Source organism: Miscanthus floridulus, chromosome 13 (assembly GCF_019320115.1).
Source record: "Miscanthus floridulus cultivar M001 chromosome 13, ASM1932011v1, whole genome shotgun sequence".
Lineage (NCBI taxonomy): Eukaryota > Viridiplantae > Streptophyta > Magnoliopsida > Poales > Poaceae > Miscanthus > Miscanthus floridulus.
This window is the reverse complement of record NC_089592.1, coordinates 35,046,985-35,063,819: the sequence shown is the minus strand read 5'-3', so window position 1 is coordinate 35,063,819 and position 16,835 is coordinate 35,046,985. Positions and strand designations below refer to the sequence as shown.

General features: G+C 40.4%; 1 pseudogene; it reads left to right on the top strand.

Moving 5' to 3' along the window:
• The window catches only part of LOC136499724 (bifunctional dethiobiotin synthetase/7,8-diamino-pelargonic acid aminotransferase, mitochondrial-like), a 52,991-nt pseudogene that overhangs the window by 24,869 nt on the left and 11,287 nt on the right, over positions 1-16,835 (top strand).

Sequence of the window (16,835 nt, the reverse complement as noted above, 5' to 3'; positions counted from 1 at the left end):
CTCCGCTCCTTGCTTCATTTGCCTTTCCTTGTCTAGCTTCTGCAAGCCTGCCCAATAATAAAAAAGGAGCACATCATACAGATAATCTTAGTAGGAGATTTGATTCTTTTGTTCTCAAAACAAACAGCATTTCTTGTGCACCATATTGCCCAACAAAGAGCCGCCAACCCCACTGCATATACAGGTTTACCATTCGGTAAGCTAAGCTTAATCCAAACCCAAAACTGATCAATATTACAAGGTCTGCAACTGACTCCAAGGGCACATGCAATTAGACTCCAAATGTATTTCGTCGTCATGCATCCAAAAAAGAGATGTTCCACTGATTCCTTTTTTGTACAAAAAGGCATAGATTTGATGTCCTTTCCAATTTCTTTTTGTGAGGTTATCCTTAATAAGGATAGCGTTTTGAAGCAGAAGCCACATAAAGATTTTGGCTTGCCAAATATGTTTAAAGTTTTGTCCCCAATTGTTTCGACATAAATGTTTATACACTAATTTAATAGAGAAAGTTCTAGATTTTTCCCAATCTCATTCTGTCTTATCCTTCTCATTATTCACATTACATCTACATAGGATGCCATGCAATCTCCTAAAATGGTTCTGCGGATCCTCCGAAAGCCATCTCCTAAAAGTTAGCCACCAATTTCTCATTTATATAGTTGCAACTGAGCAAGATTGCTCTTCATTGATCTCATATAACCTTGGAAACTAGTCTTTAAGGGACACCTTCCCACACCACTTATCGTGCTAGAAGCTTGTGTTTTCCCTATTACCCACAAGCATGATTCTCCCTCTTAAGTATATATGTCTTACTTTAAGCAAATCATTCCACACAGGAGAATTGTTATTGCTTTTTTCAGTTGGGAAATACCACCAGATTTCATGTATTTCCTTTGAACAATATCATGCCAAATACCGCTACCAGTTTCCACCTTCTGCCACCATTTACAAAGAAAACTAATGTTCATTTTTCTCAGATCTTTGGTGCCCAATCCTCCCTTTTCTTTGGGATTCATTACCTTTACCCATTTGATTAGGTAGAAGGGCAGGCCTAGTGCAGTGGTGAGAGCTGTCTCACTGAGTCACCAGGTCGTGGGTTCAAAGCAGCGTCTTCGTAGATTTTGTGGGGGGAAAGGCTTGCCTCATTTTCCCCTTCCCTAGACCCCAACCATGTGGGAGCCTCCAGCACTGGGTCTACACTTTATCCATTTGACTAGGTGATATTCTTTTTCAGACTTCCTGCTTGCCAAAAAAAACTTTTTATAGTAGTGTAGTAGTGTCCATCTTTTTTATGGTAGAGATGGGTAGGAGATACATAGACATGGCATACAAAGTCATGCTGCTTAGGCTAGAGCTAATAAGAATCACCCCCCCCCCCCTTAGCCCCACCCAAAAAAACACTAGAGAGATCCCCTGCCGTCCATCTAGCCTCTTTACCTTCTTTTCCTCAATTGGAAGGCAGTCAACAATTTGTAACCTGGTTCCAGAGACAGGGACACCAAGGTACTTGATAGCCCATTTACTAATTGCACAGTTAAACGTATTAGAGAAGTCAACCATTTTGTTCATGTCTTGGCTAACCAGAATCACATCACTATTTGAAAAGTTAATATTCAACCCAGACATGGCTTCATTACATGTATAAGGGCAGCTTCAAATGAGCAGCTTTTTCTTTGTCATCTTGAATGCAAAGAATGGTGTCATCAGCATATTGCAAAATAGGCACCCCATTATTAATATATTTCAGGGATTAACCCTTTGATCAGCTTTTTGCTTTTGTGCGAGGTTTGGCATCTTGGCTAAAGTGTCTACAGCAATATTATATAAAAGGGGGGATAAGGGATCCCCTTGTCTAACTCCTTCCTAGTTTTAAAATAAGCCCCCTGGATGTTGTTGATTTTGATGCTAAGGGTCCCAGAGGTCATGATCAGCTGTATGCCTGTATCCATTCACACCATTTTTTATTAAGACCTCTCTGTCTGAGACATTCAAGCAACTGTTCTAAAGTTTACTAGGCTATAGGGGGGGCAGAGAGCTCTCGCTCTGTACAAGATTCTATAGTGGTATGCAAATAAGCCTAAAATTTAGCTAAATTCAAACATCTTGAATCGTATGATGCAACTTGATTCCCTAAAAATCACTGCCAGGAATCCCTATATCTCATTCTTTGTTTCCCTCCCCATGTAGTCATTGAGATCGCCTGAAGGACATAAAAATTATTTGTGTCTATGCTCTGGCCTTCTCTTGCTTCCACATATTCTGATTTGTCTTTAGGTGAGGATAAGCAAATGACTGTTCAATTGTTCTTGCACTGGAGCAATTCCATGTTATCGCAGCTCAGTAAACAGTTACATACTCTAGATGTCTCTAGTTTCTGGTTCTGGATATTATCTGGCTAGTTTACTATTGGCAATTAATGATCCCTGAATTGTAGTTTTTGAGATTGTGAATTCATCGAATAAAGCTTGTGATGTTCTGCTTATAATTCTCTTTATTTCTTTCTCTTCTTTTACAGTTTAAGTTTTGCATGGCTAGGTAAAACGATGGATTAAAATTCAAAATGCTTTAACCTTGTAAATCACCTTCTGATATTAACTGTTAGCCTGGAGCCTTGAACATTTTAAACATCTCTTTGTTGAGATGATCTTTTAGCTAGCCATTATTGATTTGTTTCAACTCTTGACAGCCCTTTTAGGTTACCTGCTATTCTTGTTGGAGATGGCCGTCTTGGTGGTATTTCATCCATTTTGTCTGCGTATGAAACTTTGTTGCTAAGAGGTCTCTATTCATGACCATCCGTTTAATTCTATTATTTTATTAAATGAGTAGTTCTGCTGCTCTACTTTTGTTTATGATAGATTTAAACTCTATTTATTTTGTTGTTTAGGGTACATGTGCTTACCTTGCCACAAATTCCTGAAGATCCTTCAGATGACCTGACTGATTGGTTTTCTGACTCATCCTCAGCTTTTAGTTTTCTTAAAGATGCCCTGCAATCATTTCATTCCAGAAGAATAGAGAGGTTAAACAGCATGCAAAGAAAATTGAAGGATTTATTGTGGTGACCTTTTACTCAGCACAATCTGGGTCCTCAAGATTCGGTTACAGAGATTGATTCACGTTGTGGTGAGAATTTTTCTGTGTACAAGGTTTGTCGACTTTCTAGTTCTACTCTTCTCTCTTCACTATTTCTTCAAAAGAAATTTGTAATGACGTTGTGGTTAAATCTTTGATGTAGATTAAAGACAAAATGCTCGTCCCTCAATTTGATGCATGCGCAAGTTGGTGGACTCAAGGGCCTGATTCTAACTTGCAGGTTTTGTCCTCACATCTCCAGCATATGTGATTTATTTTGCTACAAGAACTCCCTTTTACACTTTTTATTGGTAAAGTTGTGTATTTTAACTTTTGACAAGCAATTTTTGTAGTCTAAACTTGTATACTGGAACTTTTGACAGGCAATCTTTGTAGCCTAAAGCCCTAAACTTCTCTTTACTCATTAGATTGAACTTGCAAGAGATATGGGTTATGCTGCTGCAAGATATGGTCATGTGATGTTTCAAGAGAATGTTCATGAGCCTGCTCTTCGTTCTGCAGATATTTTACTTGGAGGAGTTGGTAAAGGTTTGTCAATTTAGCTTTTCTTCCACTGACTGTAGCATTGGCTCAATTCAAACTCTATGGTACTCTATAATGAATTTGATGCCATATTAATATGAAAATTGACTTGGAGCTTGAAATATGTCTCACCTTCCAAATTCTCTTCCTTTTCGTGGATATATCTAGAGCTTATGTGCCTGATGATTTGTTATGTTTACCTCAAGAAATGAGGTGATTATAAGGATGTGTATGTGAAATGAGACATGCTTTCATGGGTCATATCAATAGTTTAACCTTGTACAATATGATTATTTCTTCCTTTATTTCAATATTGTGTTATGGTTTTGTTTTCTTATTTATTTCTTGCAACTCTATCCACGTGGGTGATAGCCTTATTTCTTTACGTGTGCCTATCATATTTGTGCACAGTCAGAGAATGATGTTTTTTGTTTATTCTTCACGACCGTCAACCTCAGTTGATCACCATAACCCTGTGTTTATCTCATTAATTATATTTCATATTTGTTGGGACAAATTAATATAAATGTTGTATAAATAATTGTAAATGCCCATTTTATGCATCCTAATATATTTCTTAACTACTGATTCCTCTCTAGGTACTTGCTCTAAATGGTTCCTATCATGATGATACTCTGGGTGCTATGGAAGCTCAAGCTCCATCAACTTATACATCTTTTCTTCAGCAACCATGGCAATGAATTTGAGCACTGTAGTTACTATACTGAATGTTTTTAGACTTCTCTACTCTTCTTTAGTTCTTGTTTGGAATTGTGCCCTTTTTTGTCACTTCACTATGCTGATTGTCTTGGTGTTTATACTCTTCTTCAGTGGTTCTCTGTGCCAACTGTGGTCTTTTCTATACCAGCCTTCTCTTTGATAGCCTAATAGGATTTTCTTTTCTAGTTTTTCTTGAGAATTTAGTAAGACTAGGCCACACTCCTTTTTTTACAACCTCCTACCTCGCTGTTGGCTATCATATCAGTAAGTAAAGCTGAGATCAATTACATGAGGTTTCTTTTGTATGTATTGAGGTCAGGGACTTTTTCTAGATCCTCCAACTGTGTATGTTAAAAGTGAGGTCTACAATATTTCTTTGCCTCAATCAATGCAGCATGATCCTCAAACATATGGTGATACATGTCAGTTTCTTGTGTTTGACACATCGAATCTAATTCCTTATGGGTGTTTATTTAATTTGTTCTTCGATTCAAAAAGCAGGCTTTTCTTCACAAGCTGAAGTCTTTTGCAAGATCAGGGACAAAACATTTGCTGCTGATTTGTATTCGTCCTATATAAAACAGAAACTATAAGGATTTTCTCTATCAAGTAGTTCTGAACATCTTGCAGCACTAATTATAGAACCAGGTAAATAAAGTTTCACTCTTTGAGCATCTTTGGAATATTTCCATTCTTTTCTCTTTAGCCTTTAGTATGCCTACTATCATTTCATACTAACAGCTGACAAAATCTCAGTACTTTTCCATGCCATTTACTGCTTCAACCTCATTAGCCCATATTTGTGTAGTAATACAAGGTGCAGGTGGAATGCTCATGATAGATCCTCTTTTCCAGCGAGTACCTGTCTGTGAGTGTAGACTGTAGAAGTCAAAAAATACCTATCATATTTGATGAGGTATTTATAGAATTCTGGCGTTGTTGTTGTTGTTGTTGTTGTTGTGTTTGAGACTGAAAGGCTATGTTGTTGTTGTTGTGTTCATAACCTTGGTAACTTCTCTTTCAGTCTGCTTCAGAGTTACTTAGTTGCTTACCTGATATCGCCCGCTATGCGAAATTGATGACTGGCGGAATTGTACCATTAGCTACAACCTTAGTAACGGAGGAAGTTTTTGAATCCTTCGAAAGTGACTCTAAGGTAATCATCTTGAATGTGTTTGTATAAATGCATAATTGGTCTCAACCATCTTGAAGCATGAATGCATGATCTTAGATGTTATGTCAAAAGTATCACAATGAATGCGTCATTATAGTTTTGCACTGATTCTATTTTTTACTTGGTCCAGCTTACGGCGCTCTTACATGGTCATTCCAACACTGCTCATGCCTTGGGCTGTACTGCAGCACTAAAAGCTATGCAGTGGTACCAGGATCCATCCACCAATTCGAACCTTGATACTGACCACATGAAGCTCACGGAGGTAATGAAATATGTTGTTTGAGTAGGTATAACTGGTTATTTTAAGTACTCCATAATCTTTTCTTAGGCGTAAGCAGATTTTACGTTTTTGAGGTTATGTAAGTCGTGGAGCACACACCGAGGCATCCTCCGATAGATTCAAAGCGGCATTCAACCAAGAACCATCTCCAACAGCAGATAGCTCCCTTCTGTTTAGGAATACAAACTGATGAGACCAGATGTCTAGGTCATTGCAAGGCAATGAGATTATTCACCTGACACACAAACGTTGCATACCAGAAGACCTGTTACGCACCTCCCATATGTACCAGAGGGTCAGTAGGATGGAGTAAAAAGGTTAGGTGGAGATGCAGTAGTCCAGAACGTCTTCAGCGTCCATTTGAATTTAAATTTTGCAGTCCTGTACTCCTACTATCGCACACCACAATGTTGTGGTCCCAATATGAAAAGTATAGCTGATTAGCTAAACCTATAGTAATTTGAAATTGCTTTTTTCTCGAATACGGAGGAGGGTTGTGTATCATTATAATATTGATTGACCTAGATTCTGTCTCCCTAATGGTCCATCTCATATACAAAATAAGACAAGTAACAGAAGTACAGAACAGATATGGAAGTCAAACCTGATCTTTTGTATAGGCCGACCCTACTTGTTTCTGAGCCACAGCCTCCAGCTTAGCAGCTTGCTTCTTCCTAATTTGGTATTCGATGCCACATATAATAGATTCATATTTTTTAGATAAAGCATAGTTAATATCCGGCTTCATCTACATAATGTAGAATCAGGCCGTTATTACAGTGTTGCAGCACCCAAACACACCGACTGAGTTCTTACAAGCAAACACGAAGCTTAAAATGATACACGAAAGTTTAGACTTATGAAGACCAATTGTTCTAGAACCATGGCAAATAATGATGGATCTGGTCGTTCCTTTGTTTGTGTACTGATGGAGACCTCAGTATTTTCTGCTGTACCCATGGAGTTCATTTGACTCTTGCTTCTTCTCCTCATGGTGCATTCTATGGCTTAATTTGGTGAAATACAGTTCTTACAGTTCCAGTTTGGGCCAAGTTTTGTGCTTAATTGTGATAATTTATTTAAGTAATGCTTGATTGTTATTTACCGCTATGCTATGAGTTTCATGCTGCCTTTGTAGGTACGCTTCACTCTACGCAAGTTCCTTGGTGCAACAGCTCCGCAAAGAGGAGGATATTTCATGCACACCCCAAGATAGCTGCACTCGACAACTCAGAGTATACCGTAGGCTTTGTGAGCTCAATTGAGCCGGCTAGGAATATAGCTGATGAGAGCAGATTTTTGGAGTGGAGCATGTTGGCCCCTGGATCTTTGGAACGGGTGAGCCGACCACTCTCCGACACTACCGACAACACACTATGGCTAGAGGTAAAATAAGGGAGGGAGAACAGAGCGCGCACACACACAGTACAAGCACCAGCGTTGGCCGAGCTCTACAGAGGAGATGGCAAAACTGAACTCACTCTCTTTACTGATGGCATCTGCCCCTACAGCGGCTACAATGTGGTAGTTGGTAGCCCTTTTGGCGCCTGCCCCCTGCTGCACATTCACACAGGGGAGCAGCAGCAGATTACTTAATAGAACAGCCTTGTGCCAACTTAAGTTTTAGGCCATCAGTTAACCTTTCAAATGCTATATAGTGTTCATTATCATCGAATCTAAAATGTCAGAGTTGTTCTAGTGTAGAGGGTGCCGTTCCTAAGCTCAGTGGTAGGATGATAAACTAGTTACTAAATGCTTTGCTGTGTTTCCAGTCGATCCGATTGTATGTACCAGTGAATTAATATATGGTTTGGACCCATTACATTTTTGGTACTCAGTTTTTTGATAGCTTGTTGGTATTCAGTTTTGGTTCCATATGTAATTTTATAGGTGTATTGCCAAAGGTTTTGCAATGTTTTTTTCACAACAAAAGTTCAGAGTTGATGTACATTTTAAAAACGGAAAATAATAAAAAAATTATTAACGCCCAGTGGGACTCGAGAACCCACAATCGCCTGATTAGAAGTCATTAGAAGTCAGACACCTTATCCATTAGGCCATGGGCGCCTATTGAATTTCTGATACATTTGTTAGTTATTTATCGACAACTTTAACAAACACAAACTTTGCCCTCACCCCTATCCTATGAATAATAACACCATTAAGGTATTGTTTGGTTTGGCATTTTATGATTATGGAGGGTAAGCAATCCAATTACACACTTTTGGTTCGGTGTTGTCGGCAACTAGTTACAGTGCAATAGATATGGTCCTTTACAGCGCAATCGGTATGAAAGGATCAAGATGCCCAAGAGGGGGGGTGAATTGGGCTAATTCTAAATTTCTTTGCAATAATTAAGTCCTACGGTTAGCCTAATTAACCCCTTGTGCCTAGAAAGTGTTTATATTGATCTACCGTATAAAAGTTTAGCAACCTATGTTCCAATCCTACTCTAGCATTGCAATTCTATGAATGTAAATGACAAGAATTGAATTGCTCAAAGTAAAGAGAGAAGGAGGAACATGGCGATGTTTTGCCGAGGTATCGAAGAGTCGCCATAATGGGGATAGGGATCCTGATATTCCGTCAGGTAGAGGTAACTATCGTTATGGCAGAGAATGACACACCGATCTGGCTTCAGATCGAAAGATCAAACCCTACAATCTTAGCACCACAGCTCCTCTAGTTATCAACCAAGTCACAGACCAGGTTGACCTCGCTAAGAAGGCTAATCCCTACCTGCGCAACGAAGAACACAAGAAAGAACAAGAAAGAACACAACTAAATTGCAGATGAATGATTAATCTCACGAAGTTGGGGTCTCACAAACCGATGAACGGCGAAACTATTCTTGACAGAACAATCTAAGCAAAACCCAAATCCTAATGGAGGGGCCGTGGTTGTTTATGAAGACTCTAGGGTCATGCAAGACCCCTGGACGTGCCCCTAATGGGCCCAAACTCGATACATGGTCCAATGGACCAAAAGACGGTGTCGCAGCACCTTGGCAGATTTTGGACGCTAACTTGTGACCATGATTTCTGTTGATTCCAAATAGCTTTTGATGTGAAACCACTTGGATTGGCTTCCTTACCAAATTAGCTTTCCATCCATATGTGAATCATCGAAAACGGAGTCCAGATGCGTCCCGGGTGACCAGTTTAAGGCAAACTGGTCCTGGAGGCCGAGGTAGACTCGAAATCATGTAGGACCAGGCCTCCGGTTCCTGTGGACGTCCTTGCTGGTCATCTTCGCCTCCACCATGTCCTCTAAGTCCTTCATGACCCTCTTCAATATTCCTAAGCAAGATAACATCATTAGATAGTAGTCTACTCTCAAAAGTATAAAAAGAATCGCTTAAGAACGAGCTCACCTCTAAATTGAGTTGATGCATTCGAGCCCGGGTCATTGGACCTTGCATGACTGTTGGAGGATCAGTGGGTACATCTGAAGGAGTGATGTCCTCATCATCCTCCCCATCTTGAAATGGAGTCGTCCTCGACTCGAGCTCATCTTCTTCTCCCAAATAAGGTTTCAAATCTATAATGTTAAAGGTGGGACTAACCCCGAACTCGGGTGGCAACTCAAGTTTGTAGGCATTATCATTTATTTTCTCAATTATCTTATAAGGACCGGCTACTCTTGGCATTAATTTAGACTTACATAGCTCAGAAAATCTATCTTTAATCAAATGTAACCAAACCAAATCGCCCGGTTCAAGTTTATTCTCTTTTCTACCTTTACTACCAGCAATTCTATAATTTTTATTTATTCTTTCAATATTTTCTTTAGTTGTTTCATACAACTTATGAATAAAATCAGCACGCTCTCTAGCATCACTATGTATTCTCTTAGTGGTAGGTAAAGGCAAAAGATCAATAGGAGCATAGGGGTTAAAACCATACACTACCTGAAAAGGACTTACCTTGGTGGTGGAATGTTCCGCCCTGTTATATGCAAACTCCACATGCGGTAAACACTCTTTCCACATCTTCAAATTGCGCTTCAAAATTGCTCTCAACATGGTGGACAATGTTCGATTCACAACCTCAGTTTTCCCATCAGTTTGGGGATGACATGTTGTAGAAAATAGCAGCTTGGTCCCCAATTTATTCCACAACGTGCGCCAAAAATGACTCAAGAATTTTGCATCGCGATATGAAACAATAGTAGAAGGCATACCATGCAAGCGAACGATTTCTTGAAAGAAAAGGTCAGCAATATGAACAGCATCGTCGCTCTTATGACAAGGAATAAAATGTGCCATCTTAGAAAAACGATCAACCACTAGAAAAATACTATCCCTCCTCCTCTTAGTCCTTGGCAAACCCAACACAAAATCCATAGATATATCAGCCCAAGGAGTAGAAGGAACAAGAAGAGGCATATACAAACCATGTGGCTTCAACCGCGACTTAGCTTTTTGACATGTGGCACACCGAGCCACGTACTGCTCTACATCTCGCCTCATCCTTGGCCAAAAGAAGTGTGTGGATAGCACCTCCTCCATCTTCTTAGCACCAAAATGTCCCATCAATCCGCCTCCATGTGCCTCCTACAACAACAAAAGAGGAACAGAACCAACTGGAATGCATAGGCGGTTAGCTCTAAACAAAAACCCATCATTGATCATAAACTTATTCCATGCACGTCCCTCTCTACAATTAAGCAACACGTCCTTAAAATTAGGATCAAGCACATATTGTTCTTTTATTGATTGAAGACCAAAAATCCGACAATCAAGTTGGGATAGCAATGTATATCTTCTAGACAAAGCATCAGCAATCACATTATCCTTCTCTTTCTTGTGTTTGATAATATAAGGAAAAGATTCAATAAATTCAACCCATTTAGTATGCCTACGATTCAGATTATTTTGAGAACGAAGATACTTAAGCGATTCATGATCAGAATGAATAACAAATTCTTTAGGCCACAAATAATGATGCCACAACTCTAAAGAATGAACAAGTGCATACAATTCCTTATCATATGTGGAATAATTAAGAACAGGGCCATGCAATTTTCACTAAAGTAAGCAATGGGTTTACCATCTTGCATTAAAACACCTCCAATGCCAACTCCACTAACATCATATTCTAGCTCAAAAGTCTTACCAAAGTTTGGAAGTTGCAGCAATGATGCGTGTGTAAGCTTGTCCTTCAAAGTGTCAAAGGACTCCTCATGTGCCTTTCTCCAATGAAACATCACCCCTTTCTTCGTCAACTCATGCAATGGGGCAGCAATGGTGCTGAAATCTTTGACGAAGTGGCGGTAGAATCCTTCAAGACCAAGAAAACTCCTCACCTGTGTGACGGTTTGGGGAATCGGCCAGCCCTTTATGGCTTCAATTTTCATCTTGTCCACCTTAATTCCCTATGGAGTTACAACATAGCTAAGAAAAGAAACTTGATCCGTGCAAAAGATGCACTTCTCAAGGTTACCAAATAAACGTGCATCATGTAAAGCATTAAAAACAGCACGTAAGTGATCCATATGTTCATCAAAAGACTTGTTGTAAATCAATATATCATCAAAGTAAACTACCACAAAATGACCAATAAAAGCTCTTAAAACCTCATTTATTAAGCGCTTGAAAGTGCTAGGTGCATTTGCCAAACCAAAAGGCATAACTAACCACTCATACAACCAGAATTTGGTTTTAAACGTAGTTTTCCATTCATCTCCAAGTTTTATTCTAATCTGGTGGTAGCCACTTCGCAAGTCAATCTTAGTGAAAATTATAGAACCACACAACTCATCAAGCATGTCATCTAGCCTAGGAATAGGATGACGATACCAAATAGTAATATTATTGATGGCTCTACAATCAACACACATACGCCAAGTTCCATCTTTCTTAGGAACCAAAAGTACAGGAATGGCACAAGGACTAAGGCTTTCACGTACATACCCATGGTCCAAAAGGTCTTGGACTTGCTGCTGAATTTCCTTAGTCTCCTCGGGATTGGTTCGATAGGCAGCACGGTTGGGCAAGGTTGCTCCCAGTATCAAATCAATTTGATGCTCTATTCCTCTCATAGGTGGCAGCACCGGAGGTATCTTAGCTGGAAAAATGTCCTCATAGTCCTGCAAAAGGTTAGTGATAGCAGGAGGCACCGAGCTAACAATATCATCAAGCAAAAACATAGCTCGTTTGCATACCAAAGCATAGCAAATATCATCATCAGAAATTTTAGCAAAGTCACATTTTGTTGCAAGCATAACACCACCCTTCAATTTAATTCCCTCAGCCTTAGAAATAGATGTAGACTTATCCTTTTTAGGTGGGAAAATAGAATTAGCAACTTGCTAATTTTTAGATTGAACTTCATTCAAACTAGCAGCGTGTTCTCTATTAGCTTGTACAATTTGAGCAGGGGTCAAAGGTACCAAAGTAATTTTCTTTCCTTTATGAACAAAAGTGTATTTATTAATTCTACCATGGTTTGCAGCATCATTATCATGTTCCCAAGGATGACCCAATAAAAGTGAACAAGCTTGTATAGGTACCACATCACAATCAACAGAATCAGCATAAGAACCAATGGAAAATAAAACTCTACAAGTTTGTGTTACCTTTGCTTTACTAGAATTATTTAGCCACTGAATATGGTATGGACGTGGGTGTGGGCGTGTGGCCAGGGCAAGCTTCTTGACCAAATTAGAACTCACTAAATTGTTGCAGCTACCTCCATCAATAATGACACATGCTCGACGGTTGCTGATGACAAAGAAAATCTAGAACAAGTTATGGTGTTGTAGCTTCTCAGGTTGCTGGACTTGTGAGCTAAGCATCTGCTGTACAATGATACTCCTATAGGCCACCATGGCCTCGTCACCAAGGACTTCGCCGTCCTCCACATCTGCATCTCAGTCTTCTTCATCCTCAATGTTAGAGGTGCTGATGTAACCATCTTCTGTAGCAATATATGCCCGCTGACTTGGATAGTCCTTCTGCACATGGACAATGCCATGGCAACGATGGCACTGAATGCCCAAAGTGTGTCCCATCGATGCAACGGATGAGGCACTCTTGGTAGGCACCTGCAAAGATTTTTTACCTGAATCTGAAGGTCATGTGGAAGGTTCCTTAGGTGTAGTGGAAACTCTAGAGGCTGTTGGTCGCTTGCTTGCTGGTGGAGGCGCTCAAAAAGTGGTTGGCTTTATCATTCCTTTTCTACAAGCATAGCAAACTAAAACAACTGGTTGATAGTGTTAAATTCTTTATAATCAACAATATCCTAAATCTCACGTCTCAAACCCAAATAAAAACGACAAATGGCATCTTCGTTCCCCTCCACAACACTACAATGCATCAATCCCTTTTGGAGCTCACCATAGTAATCCTGTACGGATTTATCTCCTTGTTCTAATCGCATCAATTTCTTACGCAAATCTCTATGATAAGAAGGAGGAACAAAGTGGTCATGCATAGCTACCTTAAGTTCTTCCCACATACTAGGTAAAGCATCCTATGTAGCTAGCCCATTCCACCAAATAATGGCAAAATCCTTAAACTCACTAGTAGCTTGTCGAACTCTATGATGCTCAGGCACAAGGTGGGCACTAAACTTTTGTTCTACTGTCATCTCCCAATCAAGATATCCCTTAGCGTCATAATGACCCAAAAAAGATGGTATTGTGAACTTAATCTTAGCATCAGGATCAACGAGTACACGGTGATTATTACCTTGATGGTGGTGGACACCACCCATACCTATCATGTTGCGGTGAAGACATCGTCGTAATCTTGCTTGTCGGAAGGCTGCTCGATCTATGTTCCCAACAGCATCATGCACCGTGTCTTCTAGCAAGAGACCATCGGTGTTGCTGCTGGAGACGTCATTGTTGTTGACCGCCACCAAGGTTTCCAACTCAGTAACCTTATCGGTTAGCGTGGAAATTCGTTTGTCCAATCTCTCCATGCTGTTGCCAATGTTGAGTTCAATGAGTGCATCAGTGACGGCCTTTCTGATGGCCCCATTCATCCTTTTTTGGGCATCCTCTACAATAGCTTGTAGTTGCTCTTGGCTGACACACTCGTTGAAACCCTTAGGATTGTTATCTCCAGTCTGATCACCTTCTACCATTGTAAACACAAAATTAGGAGCAAACGGTGAAAGTTATCCCTACCAAATGACTACATGGTTGTAGTGGTGTCACTTTTTTCAGCAAGTGGAAGCGTCTTATCAAGCTCTTACAAAGTTCTTACCAACGCAAGTAGTGGGCGGTACAATCGGTGGCTGGTTCGTGATACCCGTGAGGCAGCGGTACCGAGATTGCAAAGCCCTTTTTCTGTACTGATCTAAAGAATTTTTGGAGCTTAGAAGACAAACAAAGAGTAATATGTATATCTGGCACACAAATTAGTAATAGAAAGTAATGCTGAATTATAGTCCAAAGTACTTGTTCTCATTGCTGGTCTAAAATGTTCCAAGTACCAGGCGTGTGACAAAAGTATGGTGGATAGAAAGGCGACAGGTGTGTGAAAAACAAGAATGGTGGATGGAAATAGCAACACAAACAAGGAACCAGATAGCACATGATAACACAGCTCACTTTGGTCTTCTCTATGTGCTCTAGATATTGTTTCTCCTTTGCCCCTCTCTTTTTTTCTATTTTTTTGGGCTGTCGTTGGTTTTTTGGGAAATTTTGACTGTTTTATTTTATTGTTTTGATATTTTTCCTTTACTTAGGAGCACAAAAGAAGTAACCATAGAAAATATGACCTCAAACAAGTGTAAGACGTGGCCTGTGGAATTTTTAGAAAACTTGCTCAAAATCGACAAAAATCTTGTGACCATGAAAAGAGGATCTTGTGACCACTTTTTGACCAATTTAAAATTTTTGAACCCCGGCAAAGCCAGAGATGGATGGATCTAAATTTTTTTCTAATCAATTTTGATATATGAAACGTCGAAATCGGAGTTCGTATGTGAAAACTAGACCAGTTTTAAGAATTGGCTCCGAATTAGAGGACAAAACGGGAACAATGTGTACAAAACTGGTCATAACAGCAAAGATTTGATGGAAACGATGGGGGAAAACACACGAACTGGACTCTAACATGACCTAACCAGCAACAAGACCTTGACTAGGACACAAACTCAACACGACGAACCCTAAAACTGAAATATGCAAAGGCTATGGCGCGGAAGGTTCTAGGACAGGAAAAACGAGTATGGCACTAGACTATGGGACAAATGTGAAACACTCAAACTAGGGAATAAATGTAAACTTGATGGTATACCTTAGCTCTAATACCACTTAATGGGGACAGAGATCCCAATCTTCTATCAGGTAGAGGTAACTATCGTTGTGGCGGAGAATGACACATCGATCCAGCTTCAGATCGAAAGATCGATCCCTGCAATTTTAGCACCATAGCTCCTCTGATTATCAACCAAGTCATGGACCAGGTTGACCTCACCAAGAAGGCTAATTCCTACTTGCGCAACAAAGAACACAAGCAAGAACAAGAAAGAACACAACCAAATTGCAGATGAATGATTAATCTCACGAAGTTGGGGTCTCACAAACCGATGAACGGTGAAACTATTCTTGATAGAATAATCTAAGCAAAACCCAAACCCTAATGGAGGGGCAATGGCTTTTTATGAAGACTCTAGGGTCATGCAAGACCCCTGGACGCACCCCTAATGGGCCCAAACTCGATACATGGTCCAATGGACCAAAAGACGGTGTCGTAGCACCCTGACAGATTCTTGACGCTAACTTATGACCATGATTCCTGTTGATTTCGAACAGCTTTTGATGTGAAACCACTTGGATTGGCTTCCTTATCAAATTAGCTTTCCATCCATATATGAATAATTGAAAATAGAGTCCAGATGCGTCCTGGGTGACCAGTTTAAGGCAGACTGGTCCTAGAGGCCGAGGCAGACTCAAAATCATGTTGGACCGGGCCTTTGATTCCTGTTGGACGTCCTTGCTGGTCATCTTTGCCTCCACCACGTCCTCTAAGTCCTTCATGACCCTCTCCAATGTTCCTAAGCAAGATAACATCTTTAGGTAGTAGTCTATTCTCAAAAGTATAAAAAGAATGGAAAAATTCTACTTAACCCCCCCACCTATCATACTTGGTCTACTTCACCCCCCAAACTATGAAACCATCTGTTTTACCCCCTGAACTATCTAAAACCGTCTGTTTTACCCCCTGGGCGGTTTTCAGTGGCGGTTTTGCTACAGTAACAGCAGGTTTGCTACAGTAACAGTGGGTTTGCTACGGGGGGTAAAACAGACAGTTTCTAAAACCGCCGCTGAAAACCCGCCCAGGGGGTAAAGCAGACAGTTTTAGATAGTTTAGGGGGTAAAACAAATGGTTTCATAGTTGGGGGGGGTGAAGTAGACCAAGTATGATAGGTGAGGGGGTTAAGTAGACTTTTTCCTAAAAAGAATTGCTCAAGAATGAGCTCACGTCTAAATTGAGTTGACGCATTCGAGCCCGGGTCATTGGACCTTGCATGACGGTTGGAGCATCATCGGGTACATCCGAAGGAGTGATGTTCTCATCACACCACTCCCCACTAGCCCTCGTTGGAGCACCTACACAAGGGTGTAGCTCCCCCTTGACCCGTGCAAGGATAAAATGCTCTCTACGGGTTGATTCTTTGACACTCTGTCGTGGTGAATCACCCATAACCGCTCACAACTTGAGTTGGGTCATCCACAAGCTCCACCAGATGATCACCAAGCTCCCAATCGCCACCAAGCCATCCAAGTGATGGTGATCACCAAGATAACAAGAACAAACTCTCACTTGACCACGACAAGCCTAATGAGAAGGGTGGATGCACACTTTGCTACTCTTGCTTTCACTAATGAGGGCTCTTTTTGGGATTCTCAAATCTCAATCACCTCACTAGGACCTTGCTCTTCTTGGTACTCTCAAAGGTGTTTCTTAGCCATTGGAATAAGCAAAAGTACCCCCACACATGAATAGAGGAAGTATTTATAACATGGCTAAAAATGAATCGTTATGTGCCTCTGTGGGGTGACCGGATGCTCTGGTCA